The sequence below is a fragment of the Zerene cesonia genome, unplaced genomic scaffold, assembly GCF_012273895.1.
Source record: "Zerene cesonia ecotype Mississippi unplaced genomic scaffold, Zerene_cesonia_1.1 Zces_u005, whole genome shotgun sequence".
Lineage (NCBI taxonomy): Eukaryota > Metazoa > Arthropoda > Insecta > Lepidoptera > Pieridae > Zerene > Zerene cesonia.
Window position 1 is genome coordinate 68,067 of NW_024045135.1, and position 18,253 is coordinate 86,319.

The following is an 18,253-nucleotide window of genomic DNA, read 5'->3' on the forward strand; positions in this document are numbered from 1 at the left end:
AGATTCGAAATTCAAATGTAATATTTTTTTATAATTAAGTGTAACAGTATTTATGGCCAGACTAAGTATAATACCTATACAATAAATATGTTTTGTATTCATTTCACACAAAAAACAAAGAGAATAACATTATTATCGGTTACCCACAAATCAGTATCATCATTCTACCTAAAAGCAGCCTGTATTACTCTTCAGCCTCATAACCATCTTGAGTCAAAAAATAATACCATATAACAACTCCGTTGCGACAAGAAACGAAGACTGTTCGTGTTCTAGAATCATCGCGACAAGTAACTCGTATGAATATATTGCGCTTACAATCTTATAATTTCAGATCCTATCAATGATTGCATTTGTTGATTACTTATGTGACATGTAAATACTAAGAATTATGCTTCGTAATTTGTAGTACAACATGCAATTTGTTAAATATTTATGTAGATAAATATATATGACGTTGCCTGTATTCATTGAATATTGTTATGTAATTCTAGCCTGTCAGTTGTGTAAAATACATTTAAATTATGAAATAGAATGTATATAACACACACACACTTTCTGACACATACTCGAACATGTAGAACTTACATAATATTAATACACATTAATTTTCATTGTGTTTTCATAATCCTCTGTAAAATACCATATTTTTTTATTGGTTGTGATGGTTTTTATTCATCTCAATAGATCTGGGATAAATCCCTTAGGCACATAAAGCTGAAGGAGTAGAAGAAATTCGATCAACGTGTCGGATCACGGGTGGCCGAGAGGCTAGGCGTTGCTACGGTATGGCAAAAAGACGCGCGTTCGAATCTCAACTCGTGATCAAATTTTGCCACTCTTTCAAAAATTTCTCATAAAGCATTTCAATGCTATACAACTAAAAATTAAATATATATACCTTTGAAATATTCCCTGTATGGCAATAATATAAAATAATATGAAATAATACATGCCCCCAAGATATTAAACGACATGAAACAAGGACATTTACTTCTAAGAAGTAACGATATGTGCACATTTTTATAAACTCGTATTTATATTTTTACCTAAATTTTTGAAGAAATTCGGGTAATTTCTAATAAAATTTATTAAACGATATAAAATTAACTAAATGATTACTTAATAATTATTCCGAAAGATAATAAAGAGCGGACAAAGTCACAGGTATGCGTCAATAATGAATTCAATCATAAACGATTTCAGTATCTGTACCTAAAATTAGAGATCAATTTACTACGACCTCAGAAATTTACCTTCCATTAAAATAATTACGGGGTCGTAACAAAGGTGAAAGGGTGAAAATTCGCTACAGTTGTGAAATTGCGAATGTTGTCTGTACATTGACGGTATTTGAATATTAAAATACATGGAGGCTTCGATGTATTTGAAATTGTTCAAATATAACGCTGTATCGAACAATAAACAATCGACTTCAAAAAAGGAGGTTCCCAATTGAACTAATTGTTCTAATTCCGAAAGAAGGCGTTTTATATATTTCTTAAAAATAATTATTTTAAGGACAAATCCTGGTTTTCCTTTCAGTACATTCTACGTGAATTACTATAAAATAGGTAGGCCACAAATGGTAACAATCTTATTTTGTAATTTAAGCGCTTGAGCACATTAGAAGGAATAACGTCATTGGTCTTTTCCTTCTACGCGCTAGAAGACCAGTTGGTAGTGAGATAAATACAAGAACTAGCTGGAAAAATGCGCAATGTACAATAAATCATGTTGAAACACCTGATGCAGTCCGTTATTTATGATACAGCGAAGATTAACTTGCTTTTCACGCTTTTATTTAGTGTGGACGGAATTTCCCATTTTTCATTGTTATGCCGGCGGCCGGCGGCCGGCGAGTGTCGGGCGGTTTTTCTTCAGTTTTTTATTTGGAACTCTTTACAACCTTTTTGTACCGAACTCTGAGAAATTAATTTCATAGACATTTATGTAACCATTTAATATCGCGTGACATTACCGCGGTCAGCATCACGCTGTCGATTTTAGTAAAGAATTTATTCGAACAGTGGGCAATTTTCTCTCGATCGAGTCTTCGAAAGGTCTTTGAAGGGATGCTATTTGAAACAGGAGCCTACACCTTTCTCGTGCAATAAGCTAGCTAACAATTTCACATGTCAACGTGTGACGCCGCGCCAGCGCCCATTATAACGGGGGTCTGGCTGATGACATGATGTGATATTTTGATTTTGAACACGAGAATTTGTGGCTGAAATTGTGAGACAAATTGGGGTTTTGTTGAGAACAAACCAATTGAATAAGTCACACTAACCACTCACCTGTTTCCATTCGCGATATTTATTAAAATATGAACAAAACATACCTATATGAATCAGAAAGAACGAAGAAGAGTGTAACTAAATTTTTTCCTTGGAGCTTTTACGAAATAATTATTTTCTACAATAAAAGGCAACGACTCGAACTCTAAAACGGGTCTAAATAACAACAATTTTCTTCCAAATATAAAAAGACAAACGCCAATCGATTAATAACCCACGAAGGTATCAACTAATAAAACAAAAATATATTCAGTCAATTTTCGAACTTTCATATGCTTTTAGTATTTAAATATCACTGCACGTGACACTCTTTTCAGATCAACGTCACATCAGTCTTCATTAAGATGTGACGCGGGTCTCTCACACACATATGAAATTTGTACCTCGTGTTAAGGAAATTGCAAATGAAAACATTTTCAAGTGTAATTTATATCATGATGTAATGTTGCATTCTGGAAAGAAATTGAAAAATTTTGAAGACTCTCTCTACTTTAGTTTTTTAGTAAGTTTTTAAGTCGAGGTTTTGTCTGGGGGATGGGTTTACTAAAGGCGACCCTTGTAGTAGTAAACCAACATGATTCCTTGATCTGCGTATATTTCCCAATGTAAAATAACTCGATACAATTTCAGGTAGTAGTATGGGCGACAGTTACAGAGTAATTGAATTTAAATATAACGACTTCGCGAAGATGACTTTTGTTGTTGACATGTGAAATTTTGACAGATAATTAATAAAAGGAATAGATTATATGACTATGCGACAATGGCAATTTGTAGCATAGAACATAATTACATTTCTATTGATAAAATATTTATTAATGACTAGCTTTCCCTGCCTACAATAATACAGAAATAATTTTCATATATATCTTATACCTTTAAACGAGCAATTCTTTTATATATATATATATATATATATATATATATATATAATTGGAATCTCGGGATCGGCTCCAACGAAATTTAGTATATAGGGGATTTCGGGAATCGATCTAGCTAGGATTTTTTTTTTAGAAAATGTCATGTTCGTGTTTTATTCGTGTTAGTTTTCCTGACATCTATTGGTGAATAATAATACTATTTTGCTTCGTATATAGCTGGACAACTGAAATAACACATAGGCACTTTTTGTACCGATATTCCTACGGGATACGGACTTACGCGGTTTCAACCGCGGGTCACAGCTAGTATACATATATATGAAAAGTGGGATTACTTATAACTTCTTATACCAGTAAATACTAGTAGGTATGTAAAATTATTATTGAAAGTTTTATGAATTGACAATAAAACGACATCCGTCGTCTACCGCCTTCAGTTCCTCACACTGGTTTTGGTATAGCTTTAAGCCGTCATGGTAAGTAATTAAATCGTTCACTCCTTCCTCCAAAACAAAAAGGCAAATTTCCACATATTTAGGCCAACCATTTCTCACGTCAGAGTCATGAAGGTTGCGACACGGGTCACGTTGTTTCGATGTTTAGCTGGAGTGATGGTTTTGATTTTCCCAGCTAAATTAATTTCGAAACAAAATGTTTTGGTAACAATGGATTCAATATATATCGGAATATCAAGATTTAGGATCTAACATTGAATTGACGAAGTTCTTAATTTGTATGAAATACGGACAAATTTTACATTTTTTATTCTTTTTTTATGTCATAGTTGGCAAAGGCGCTTGAGGGCTGCAAACGATTAGCGAATTTAAAAGGTATGGTTTGATAATGGGAGTAAAGCACGAAACTGGGTAGAAAAAGGAATGTGGGCCTATGGATTTCTACATTATAACGATAGATTCTACATTATAATTACTCTAATATGTCAAAAAGTTAAATATTAGCTGACATACTTTTTCATTTCGTCCATTTTTACGAGTATGATCACACTTTGAAGCAAAGATAAAAGATTTATGAGCGAAATCTCCATTTCCATTCAGTCTGGAGATATCTATATTTTATTCATTTTGCTATAATTTAGGTATGAGAATACTCAATTCAAATAGGGATCTTTATTAAAAATCCTAGCGATTTGAAAACGATATATGTAAATTTGAAATAATTTATCATTGGAAATTTTTCTTATATAGAATTATTATAAACGTAGTCTATAGCATGTAGGAATCAAGTATCTATTCAGCGGTGAGAAAAAATTTTTTGAATCGGTCAAGTAATTGCTGTGATTAGTGCCTTCAAACAAACAAACAAATAAACAAGCTCTTTAGCTATATATATATATATATATCATTGGTACTGATTAAAAAAAAGCGTGGGGTGCATGGTGTAAATAGTTATAGATATTTTATTGACAGATATGAGTAGAGTGATTATGATTTCGATAATATCTTAAGAAGCACCCCACGCTTTTTTTAAAATAAAATAATATTTTTTTTACTCACACTATTATTAATTTATATTCATTGAAATTTTTAACCCTATTTTCTTAATTTAAATTCATTTTAATTTATTTTCTATTTTTTAGTTCGGTTTTCTATAAAAAGCGTGTTTTGTAGTTTTTTTAAACTATTATTTATTTTCTACTTTTTAGTTTGGATTATTTATAATAGCTTGTTTTTTTTAATTTTAAACTATTGCACGACTCGAACGACGAAAATTTTAATTAATTTTCTTACCTTATCGACTATAGATGAAAATTATATAAATTAACAAAAATCATATTTTGCAAATTGAAAATGGAATAATTTTATCAAATTAGTGTATTGTCATCGGTCCTCAATAAATCTGCAAAGTTTGAACGAAATCTGGCCGTTTAAAGTGGGTCAAAATCGCGCCCAAAGAAGTCGGTTACAAACAAACATAGAAATAATTTTATCAAATTAGTGTATTGTCATCGGTCCTCAATAAATCTACAAAGTTTGAACGAAATCTGGCCATTTAAAATGGGTCAAAATCGCGCCCAAAGAAGTCGGTTACAAACAAACAAACATACAAACATACAGGTGAAGCTAATAAAAAGCGTGTAAAAACATCCTGTTCGACAGAGCCGATAATAAGTCTTGAATGACAAATGCGCCACACAAAACGTTTTAATATTAAAAAATTATTAGTTCAGTCCCACACAGCGCATTACATAAAAATAAATGTGTTAGGAGCGAAATTAACGCATACGATAACATTCATAAAGTCGTTAAATTTTACGTTTTTAATAAGCTGCATAATAACTTTATGAGGAGTGTCAATAAACCATCCTAGTTTTACCATCCTAGTTTTACCAAGGGTTGTAAGCCAGGAAGTGTCTAAGCCAGTTTTTTGATAAATCATTAAATGATTTTACCTCATTCTGTTTAATTAAATGCTTGATATACAAAACTTGTAGTTCACACATTTTGTACATTAAGCATCGGGAAATCATTCAAAATTCGAATCATCGAAATTCTGCAAAATGCTTTCTGTTGCAACACACAGCTATCAAGTTATCTCAATAAGAATCTCTCAAATATTTTCCGAGCAATGACGTCACGACAACCTATCCTGAACATTAACGTCTCGTGAAATTACGCCATGACCACCAAGCAATCTTCAAATTTTATAGCCACCATAACATAATATTGTTATGGCACCATAATACGAGGGGAATGTCACTCGAGAATTATGTGACATATTTCATAATATCTAGGACAGTATAATATAATAGCTGAATTTATGTAACACATGATTGGAAAGATTTAGTCAGTTTGGTAATTGCTATGTTAATAATGATATATATATAAATAGACTTTTTGACAGTTTTTGATGTGACTATTCATATATTATTTGACATTTTAAGTATCCGATTAGCTATACACGACATCGTCGATATTTATTTCATCGTCGGCAATGGAATTGGTGGGTCGCCTGATGGTAAACACCACCATTCCTCTACAAATGGATAGCCAACTTTAAATGGAAAAGGATAGAGAAAGCATTGACGAGAGGTATAAAGGAAGGGTAATGTATGAATATTTAACATATCGATATAGTGAAAACGTTCATTATAGTATTTTATAATAATTATCTATTAGTTGTACCGAGGTTTGAATGGTTGAAGAACCTGTATGCAATGATAATGAACAGAGTCCTTAGGGAAATCACGAATGGATCACAATCCGCTTTGCAGGGTAATAATGTGTAGGAAGTAATCCACCGTAAAGTTTTTATACGGAAAAGTAAAATGCGAATTTATGCTTCTATGTAAAAGGGTCTTTATTAGCTTGGGACTTCTATAAGTAAGTATGGAATGTTGAAGGTATCTGATACCGAGATATTTATGTGGAATCAAGAATACTATGGAATCGATTGACATACGATATAAACGTGTATAAATCATCATTTGTATTGTCATCACACTAATAGACCTTTTATTGTAATATTTTTGTTTCCCAGGTGGAAGATTACCACAAGTAGAATATATAACAAAGAGAGGTTTTTTGCTTACAATAATATGGTATATTGTATCTAATTGTTTAGGTTCTTTTTTGTGAGACATTTGAATGAAAAAAAGCTTCAGTGGCATAGCGATTACATATAGTGCGGTTGCTCCTTTGTTTGAAAAGCAGTTGATTTTGGATATTTCTATGAACCATGCAGCAATGACCCATGCGTCCCCTTTAGGTGACAAGCGTGGACTTCTGTTAACTATTTAAAGTAAATAGTAAAGAAACTGAGGTCCACAGCTTGTCACATAATATGGAGTCAATCAAGTATTAATTGCAACAGCAATTAAAAGTTAAAACAAACTGAATTTATGTAACACTTTGCTCTATATCTTTTCGAATATTTAATTCCTTCATTTCTCAACAAAATTATAATATAACAGAGATCGATTCACAGTTTCAAAGAATACATAAACAATAAACATTTATGCATATTAAAATATTAATGTTCCAATGATAATAAGATAATGCACCCAGTACACACTTATGAAAAATAACTATCCTTATTTGAAATAGGTTAAGCATTGAACATGAGTAGCGAACAATCTGATCTAAATGTAATCACTTTTCTCCTCTTCACGGTGATTAATAAAGGTAATGTAACCATAAGAGCTCAAAAATGCGTGGGAAGTACAGTATTGTATTTTTTTCCGACAAGTTAATATTATTATGACTGTGTGGGCGGAGGTTATAGGGCCAATTGATTTCATGATATGTAGAAAATTATAGTCCACGTGAATCCCTAGATAATAAGTCTGTAACAAGTTTAGTCGATTTGACATATCGTATGAATTCAATTAAATGTCGTATAATTAATATATCAAATTGAAGTCATTACTAATCGTATTAATACCTATATCATACGCACTAGTAGCCTACTGACTGACAATAGGCTTATTTCCTAATCTTTAGTATCACGTTTATAACACGCTTAAGCCAAGAACGTTTAAAACGATGAATATAATGACGAGTAAGTTCTAGAATGCTCCAGCATTGTGTTTTGTTAAAAATGCAATTATAATAATATTACAGTCTTTCGCTTAAAGCAAGGTAAACAGTACCATACGTAGCTGGCTAGTTAATTTCATTCGTGACACATTTTACACTGAAAGCAGTTTCTTTCCTTCACCCCACACATCCATATTTATATTTCCCTCATCACTTATTCAAAAACTCGCTTGTGAAAGTAACTAGAAGCATTGCGAACGAGAAATAAACGTAATATAATTTCATTTAGAAGTTGCTTAATAAAATTCCGCGTTATACGAAGTTGTTTGTGGTTATTCAATATGATTAAAAATCTAACCTCGTTTCTTGGAAAATTATTTAAAATTTCTTTGTAATGAGAGATAAAGCATTTCATTCTGTGTAGTAAGCATTTCAATAGAGATTTGCTTGCCACGATGTTTCTAATGAAAAATATATTGTTTTAAATACAGATATACTTTGGTATAAATGTAAAAATTCAGATAAAATTAACATAATTTTAGAAATATGTAGTACTAAATATAATACGTACAATTTTTTTTTTCTTTGCATTATATTATTGATAATAGATAATTATTGAGAATTTTGTTTTTATAGGATTCCCAACAATACACCTAGTTTTTTACAAGATATTATTCTGAAATGATATTGCCTTTGTAAGTTGGTTGCGACCATCTTAATATATTTTATTTGAAATTTTCACAATCGGGAGTAGCCTTACAAATTATCTTCAAATGGAAAGTGAAGTCATATAATTAACAAACTTTTTTCGAAACTCGAATTTTACCCTAATATTTACCTTGTTTTTGGGTTGATTTTTTTTTTTTTTTTTTTTATAACAGAGCGGGCAAGCGAGCAAGTGGGTCACATGAGGCAACGCCACTGCCCATGAGCATTCACAAAGCTGTTATAGCTCTTGTGTAGCTGTTGCCGGCTAGATTTGATTCTTGTAATCGTTTAAAACAAAACGGCGCATTGGGTGTGATTTGTTGATGATTTATCATTATTATTATTTAAAAAATTTAGAACGATTTATCCATAAAACGTTAAGAAAGCGAAGACGTGTCGCTATTAGCTATTACATAATACATTGCTGAAGTTCAAAGAATTCGCGTAGGAGTATAACACCCGGTATATCCGCATCAGTTATCTCAATATAAATAACATCTTAACATCATACAACTTCCTGTGAACACATAAGGAGCAATTAAAACCTTCCCACGGTACGAAACTTGAAAAAATATTTACAATACTGGTTAATGTTATTCGCGAGTCGACTAACGTCATATCTTGTACAGCGATGACTAATTTCTTTGTGGATTCCGAAACTATAGGTCCCTGGGATAACATAACGTGTTATATCAATATATAGGTCTTATTTATGCAGAATTATCTGTAAATATAGATATATATATAAGTATGAATATATATTGAAACAGAACACTCTAGTTATTTGATAATTTAAGAGTGCCCCAGCGTTCACTTCATTTGAGAACTCGGATTGTAACAACGTTCTTCTTTGCGTTTTTAAGTTCAAAGTGTTTTATCACTATTCCTACCTACTCAACTTTATTATGAACAATATATTACGAATAATATCCTCATAACACTTGGTAAATGACGCTTGAATATGATTAACAATGCGATAGAAATTAAAGCAACAATAGGAGTTTAAAAACTCCACTACACACTATTGTTGCTTTAAATTCTATCTATGTATTTATACATTATAAATATTTCTATATATGTATTTATACATATCGTATATTCTTATTATTGATAATAGAAATAACAATTGTCAAAACCTGAGTGTTATGAACATCGGTCACACAAATTGTATGAACGTAAAATATTTAGTATGAGTGATAATTCAGATTACAAATCGTTAGTAAGAACAAGTTTGGGTGAACTTTATGCGAGCCAATATAGACCAAATTTTAAAGGTATTAAAAGAACGTTTTTAATGTAGTATTTCAGTATTTTATTAAAGAAAGGTATTAGTTGTTACAACACGACATCAATACAAGATAATCAAGGCTTATCGTACTATTAAGCCAAAGCACTACAACCGACGCTACCGGTTAAATTATCTTATACCGATTCGAACAAATCAAATATTTTCGTAATATAAACATTGATCCAATTGCTTGCGAAGGCTTACATTGGGTTTATCGCTGCGTAAACATTTGAACACCTCGTCCATTATCAGGTAATTTTGTTTGTGATATTATAGAAGGTAGTTATTGAAAAATTGGTGCAAAAACAATAGTGATCAGGGTTAATAATGAAGGCGGGTTCATCATCATTAGCACCAATTTGATCACTCTGCAGGGACTCATGCGTCCTGTCCTTCATAAACCAAAATCAGACACGCTGGCCAAATGCGCATTGGCAGATGTCACATGTCGTTGAACTTTTAATTCTTGGGTAATTGTTTGGATAACATATATGATTATTAATCTCTCGATACATTTTAAAGCAGAAGTGATTATCATTATTTTCAGAATAAAAGTATCTATTATTTATTTTTTTTTAGATTTTAACACTTCTGATGGAATTTAGTAAATTAGCAGAAAATCTAGACTTTATAAAACGAGGTCTTCATACACTATTTACTATTGATAACTTAAAAGATTGCATGATTTCATTAATTGGATTTGTCTTTGTCCTAGTGGGTCGTGGTAAGAAAATTCATAAAGCCATATCAAGTTTGCCGTGTTAGCAAGTCATCAACGTCCTACGAAACATACCAAAACTTACTTCGCTACCAAAAGTTTATTAGAGTTAAACTTTTTCAAATTAAGACTGGACTCGTATAAATCAATACATAATTTAAAACGTACTTCAGTTTCTATCAACGCCTCCGTCCAGTTCCTTTATTTATTTATTTTTTTCATTAAAACAAATTAATGGAAGATCTCTTCAATCTTATGAAATAAAAACAAATAAACCACCAACTGAATTGTTGTTGGAGGACATCGATTAAATAAAAGAATAGACAAGTGGCTTAAGAACTTCCAATAACACAGATTAGAGTCGAACTCAGAAACATTCGAGGCCTATTTTAATTATGAGTCTGCGCAGAGAAAATCACTTAGGCGATTATTAAATTCTGTCTTTGAATAAATCAACACAATTAATCCTTAAATTATGCCTAGAGGCTGATACCGTTTACACAGCTTCTATAGTTTCATAGAAACAGCCATTTAATTTACTGCGTAATTAATTAACACAATTTCAAATTTATTTTTCGAAAAATCTGGAACTTGGGTGTTTGAATGCGCACTCTATTAAGTTAATAATGAGAATTATCATACGTACGATTTCAAACGATCAGGTATAAAAATTATAGATGTATTAAAATTATATTTTCAAAAGTTTCTGAACTGATTTGACTTATTCTAATCGGTACTTTAACTAACACAAAACTGTGTGTACAGTTTTAAGTTATACTGGAATAAATTTATCCTTATAATTTAATTATTACAATTTATAAACAAAAGCGATATAGTTAAAACGAAAATCTAATTGATCCAAACACAAATTTTATATATAACTAAACATCAACACAAAACAAACAAATAGTATACAACAACAAAACTAAACAAGTAGATATACGAAAAAAATCACTTAAATAATTCGAGCACGTTTATAATCTATAGAATTATGTTCCAAAATCCATTCACACCCTTTCCATTTAGCCATATATTTCTGTTGATACCAAAGCTGTCATATATCATGAGCATCGTAGCGTTTTGTGGTTAACTTGAGTGTTGTCTACATTTCTTACTTACGTTATAAAGCTAATGGGTGCGATGAAATATTCGTGACAAGTCTGTTTCGAGCGTAACAGAATTTCACTCACCACTATATAATATACATAAAAGCAGCCATTTTCCTTTGATTTTCTTTGTAAAAGTTTAGAGACTAAGTTGTTGACATTTCAATGTAAACCTTTCGAGATTGGATCGTAGTAAGAAATTATTATTAATGAAACTAAAGTATATGTATGCCTCACAGCTGAGATGAAACAGAAGATAGTAAGGTGACTTATTTATTTTTTAAGAATAATAATAATTAAGACACTTTTCTTTAGCATGTGTTGTTCATATCTGTAGTTTATCACACAGATAGATTCTATAACATTTGCGTTGCTTTAGATATGTGGACGGTAAAATGGGGGCATAATGACTATCATCAAATACACAGCAATAAAGAGTAATAATTATCCTACTAACTAACAGGGGAACATGTTATCAATCCATTATTTATTCTCCCAAAATATGCTACAATAATAATATCATTAAATTACCTATTAAAATATCTGACCGCTATTTTAATATCTAAATTTATAATGTACCGCATAAGCTCAACGACTCATATAATGTGACATTTACGGACTGTAAACAAAGTAAATTTGATTTCGAAGTATTAACGCTATTCTGCTTTGTTTTCGTTTGTGTTTAATCACAAATATAATTACATTTTGTAATTGAATAGACTTCAAATTTTGCGTTGAAGCTCGAATTAACAAAAAGTTACGACGATTTTTAACGGTCTTTATCAAATACTTTGCACCAAATGTGATCTTCATTTAATTGCTTTTGTTAAATTAAAAATTCCTTGTCATACAATTAAAATTCTTATAATGTAATGAAATACGGAAGAATGCTAAAGAGATATGCATTTGTTTTGATTTAACTTTTACCCGGCCTTTGAGCTAAGACAAAATAAAGATATTTTATTACATGTTTAATTAATAAACTTAATATAGTAATATTAAGTCAGTTCAAAGGAAGGTGCAGTCTCTAACCCATAGGTATAACTTACCTACCTAGGTTATACGATAGTATCACCACGGCCATGAATATCTCATATATCATTGAATTAGGAGACGCTGTGTTCTTTTTTTAATACGGCCATAGCATAACTGTCTGGAAAACTGACGAAGACAGCAAGACCTCTTTTTCAATTTCTTTGAAACATTTATGAGAATATAATCTGACCCAAGCCGAAAACTTATCTACTAACAGCAAATATGGGAACCGTTTTCATGGGGTTTTACTCCACAAGAAATAGCTTTTCCTTCCTTCTCTGAACCCTTATTTCCCGTTCAAATCCCATAAATATGAGACCAAATATGCACATGTTAAATGAGTTACGGTGGCAACAAAATTCAATTACAATACACTCATACACAGCCCCGTCACTCGCCCACTTGCAAGTGTCTTAGAAAATAGAATTTCCGACGCTCTGACACTGCACAGGGGAGGCGGTCTCGTCATCTGCGGGCACACGGGAAATTGCCTATCTCTATCGAGTAATTATATTGATAACGATGGAATGCACAAAGGCGAGAGGTATAGTGCTTTTGTACATTGTTATTGTGTGTGTTAGTTAGTAAAGGTTGGCAATTTGGTTTTCGGGTAAAAGAAATGGAGTGTTTTTAACATCCTAATGGTATAGAAGCGAATATTGTATAGTATCCTTCACCCAGGGGATTGTGGGACCGATTTAAAATGTTTCACTTATTAATTTTCCGCGCATACATCAATCTTCTCTGGCGATCGATCTGTGCCAGACCGAAACTTGTTTTTAATATACGAATATAGGATAAAAGCGTCCGGTAGTGCCGCACACATGCTTGCAAGATCGAGGTGGGACATTGTTATTTAAAGAAGAGTTAAAGAGTTATGAATAAAATCGTTTATGTGTACGTATAAAATGTATACGTATAAATTTACGTATAAATAATATACTAGATGTTCGCCCTGGCACCGCTCGTGGTACCAATATGGCCTATATCACTCAAGAAGTCGCATCTTTCTAATTGTGAAATAATTTTTGAAATGGGTTTTTCTGTGCAAACGTTGCAAACGAACAAAAATACAAAGTTTCTTTCTCTTTATAATATTAGTGTAGATTCATCTGTTCAACCATATTTGAAGAATCGTTTAAAGGAAATACCTACAGACTCATTGCAATTCTGACTACGGTATTATTATTAAAATAACACTATATTGAAATTTGCCAATATTTGTACAAAACCAAATCGTGTGCCCATGGCCTGTCCCAATAGAATAGACAGATCGAGAACAATGTAAACAGTGCTGTTAAAGCTAAAACAAACCAGATGAAAATCGGAATGATCGAGAGGGCGATGGAATCGTTCCAATATTATGTACATATTATATTTATGGTAGAGGGAACTTGATTAATTTTCCATTTTTTTATAAATAGCAAAAGCATTCAAAGTGAAATATGCCGAGAAACATAAATTGCTTATGTATTTTTCATCAAAAATATTGCCCGAAAAAGCCAACTTGATTCTGGATAACTGTATAATTAATTCCTATCTATATTCTCTTGTTATATATTCAAACTTTTTTTAATAAAACCTCATTCATATCCCTTACTAAATAGTGACAGTTTCAACATTGATAATCCGCTCATTAATTTAACATTAATTTCAGTCAATTATAACAATAAGTTCATTATTAAATAATTGTTTAATAATAGGTCATGGGATCGTGAATACCTCGTGGGGGTCAATCAGGCAACTGAAGATGCGTTAATTGGTTTATCGAGATATAACTGCGTCATATGTTTATTATATACGTGATGTACATTTATCAGTATTAAACTAAGTTCAACAACAAAAAATTTAACATAAAGAGATTAAACGCAAGACCTCAATTGATTGAAAAATGTTTGTATTTCGATGTCTTTAATTCATTTTGCGGATAGACAATAGGTTTATACGCTGTTATTGTATATAATGCTGTCCAAACTATTTTCAACCGTCTGCAAAATAGAAATAGGTTGTCAATTCGACTGTATGTTTTGAATGTGTTACCAGTACCTTTAACTGGGTTAACCGATTTTGATTATTTATATTTGTCACATTTCTCACAAGTTGAATTCGTTTTTTCGTAAAAATGAATATAGGTAAAATAAAATAAAATTTTATGAGTGCATATATATACCTATAAAGGAATAATTTAAATAAGTTGATTAAACGTATAATACTGAATTGAATACTTGAATATTTATGTTAAATTATTCAGAGGCGAAGCCATTACATTAATGATTTATTTTAAAGTACTATAATCCACAACACTCTAATGCATTACTGAATGAAACGTTAATAGAAGTAATACATCTTCAAACAGTCTCTAGGGGTCTTCTGTAAACAGAGTATAATGTCGCTATAGAATTGCGATCGTTAACCGTAGCTTCATGATGAAGTCCTTACTAATGAAATAATCCCACAGATTATTTATGTTTCATATATTTACTTAAAATAAATAAATATATAAAAAAACTAAAAAATACGTTTTAATGAATCAGTTAAATTGCTTTAAATGCTCTTATTCAGAGCATACGTAAGGAAATTATTTAAACCTGGTGATCGTTATCAGGATAATTAGATAAATTCATGAAATTAAGTTTACATAGCTTGAATGCAATCTGTATGTTTAATGAGGGTCAAAATCCATCCACAGGGATCCATCCTAACATACAAACATAGAGTTGAAACTAATAAAACCGTGTACAAACAATATTCGAAATTATGTTACGTCAAGAAATTCAGAATGGTTGTTATATGTTTCATTTCAGGGAAGCCATGGAAATTGGACATGTTTCGGTTACATTATATATTTCTTTGACACCATATACTCTAATCATAACTTTCAATTATCTAGTTTATGCTATTGCATTAAGATATTACATTAAATTAATACCTAAAATATAGCTCCGCTACTTCATCTGCGTTTTTTAATTCAATGTTTTTAATTGTAAATTTAAATTGTGTAGAAATAAGCGCATAAAAGGCATCCATACACACAACTGTTACTGTGTAAATTAGTCTACACGGAATCTTAAATATTTTGAATCTTATTTACAGTGAAACTTGGTTAAGTGGGACCTGGATAAGTGAGAAACCTCCATAACTGGAACTCATGCTGAGGTCCCTACACTTTGGCACTGAATTACCTCTGTTATTGGGACGAGGTAAACCTCAATATCTGGGATTTGTTCTTTCGATTTATCATCATAGTTACCTCTATAACTGAGACAGCAAGTAAATTTTATATGCATAAACCTCTGTAACTGAGATAACATGGTTTCTTTACTCATTCTTATTCTACCCACAAATTCCACACGCAATTCCAAGTACGTAAGTACAAATTTTGAGCTTCAATTACCTTCAGTTTTAGTTTCGCTTTCGAAAAATTTTAATGTTGGTGAACAATTGTACCTGTACCTCACCTCTATTAATGGAACCCTCTGTAAATGAGACAGATATTTATTTATACCTGTATATCTGAGACACTGGGTAAGTGGAATACCTCTATTAGTGAAACGACATTGCAGGTCCCTTGATGTCTCAATTAACCAGGTTTCACTGTATATATTTTTAGCTTTTAGTAGCTATTTAGTTATGAGCAGTCAAATTTTATTCATGCGTGTACATACCATCTGCTATAGGTCATGTCACATTCTAAGAATAAAGGACTTTCTTGCAAACAACTCAGCAAGAGTTCAGATTATAATGAACGTAATTTGGTAAGAATATTAGATTCGAGTTCCCAGTAATGTAAATACGAGGCTTCAGCGAATCTCGGAGATGAAGTAAACAGGGGATGTTTGAAAAGTTCTGATCCCTTAGGAATCGTGACCTTTGTTCTTTGGCCTAAGTTAAACCTTGCTTCTGATATTACCAGAACATTTAGGCGAATATTGTTTGAGGGCTGATGTAATCTAAGACTACTCGTATTAAATAATCAGTCTTTCCACACATAAACAGAAAAACGTTATTAAAAGGTAAATTATCTACGTACATTTCTATTCTTCATATTAGATTCCGGAATATATTACTACATAGCAGAAAATTAAGTCGATTTCTCTGTCTGTCCCTTTGTCCCTACGTATGCTTAAATCTTCAACATAAAATCTGCAACAAATTTTGATGGTTTTTCTTGATACATAGAGTGGTTCAAGAGGAAAATTTACATATATAATAATATCTAATTAACTACTCCAAATTTAACGCATGCGAGGCATTGCGATTTGTTTATTTCAATTATTCATATCAATAAATGCATAGTAATACTATCGTACCTCTCACCCACTATTGTCGATTATTTAATATATAAAAATAATGATAGATAAAATAATGTCGATAAACCCTTGCTGGGATTCGATTAATTTCGACAACGATGAATCCTTCGGAGAGAGCATGAGAATATTTAAAAAAAATGTGGTTAGAATGGAGAGAGGCTGTCACACAAAATAACATAATATAGCAATATATTTTGTTAAGTACAAACGATAGAAAATCAATATTAAAGAATAAGGTAATCTTTTACTGAGACTTGTATCTAGTGTTGCCCAAACGCAAGAACAAGACGAGACTTAGCCAGTCTTGGTCTTGGTCTTGCGCCAATACACCTGATCTTGGTCTTGGTCTTGGTCTTGCGCTCCCAGTCTTGGTCTTGGTCTTGGTCTTGCAGCAAGAGTCTTGCAAGTCTTACCTATTAGTCTATTACTATTTATTAAAGTTTACTTTAAATCTTAGAAAATACGTATTAGAATTGGAACATTGTGAGCTTGAATTAACATAGCCATAGTAAAGATCAAGCAGATTAATAAATAACTGAAGATTTGATAAGAAATTCGAAAAATCAACTGACCTATATGTCGTTGAGAAGTAAGTACAAAACCTTTGATGCCGCATTATCAAAGTGCCGATGGTTAAAACATAACTATGCATGCACTCAGTTTGATTTTAATAGATATTTTTTTATTCGCTATGTTTATGGTATTAGTCGTAATGCGCATAGGTCCAGTTTTTCATATTCTTTGATACAGTTTTTTGCGTCTCATAGAATTCCTAAGCGTACCTACCTATACACCGAACTGTTACACCTAACTACTCAGTGAAATAGCGCTAAGTCCTAGCTGCAAGACGCAAGAGTCTTGCAGGCTATGTCTTGTTCTTGCTCAAGTCTTGCACGGTCAGTCTTGGTCTTGGTCTTGCTAAAAATATTATGGGCAACTGAATTTGGGCAACACTACTTGTATCTAGGAAAAAGCTAATTATTTGATTCTGGGGACTTAATTCTTATTGTTATTATATTTTATATGAATTCTAGAAATAAACAGAATTCTGACTTAAAAAATTATTTGGCTTGGTCTTGTCTTGATCTAGTCCTGAACTCTGACCTAATTTACAAAATATCATTTATAATGCTCAATTTTATGTAGAATTTAAGATGTCTAGTCAAAGAAAATTAACTAAGGGTGAAGATTAATAATAAGTAGAGTCAAGATAATATGTATTAACATTTTAAATTATTTTTCTAAACTCCACTTTCATCCAAAAATTTGTGTTCGCAACTGTAACAAAGGAACATATCCATTATTATATACTTCGGAAATAATATTTTAGTAAAAGACTCACTAACAGTGAGAAGAATTAAAAGAAAACCAATTCTTTTCTAGTAAAATTGGATCGAATGACAATGATTCC

At 31.6% G+C, this 18,253-nt stretch overlaps 1 protein-coding gene across 2 annotated transcripts in view; it reads right to left on the reverse strand.

Moving 5' to 3' along the window:
• The window catches only part of LOC119838793 (beta-arrestin-1), an 83,603-nt gene that overhangs the window by 23,705 nt on the left and 41,645 nt on the right, over positions 1-18,253 (reverse strand). The window lies entirely within an intron of this gene.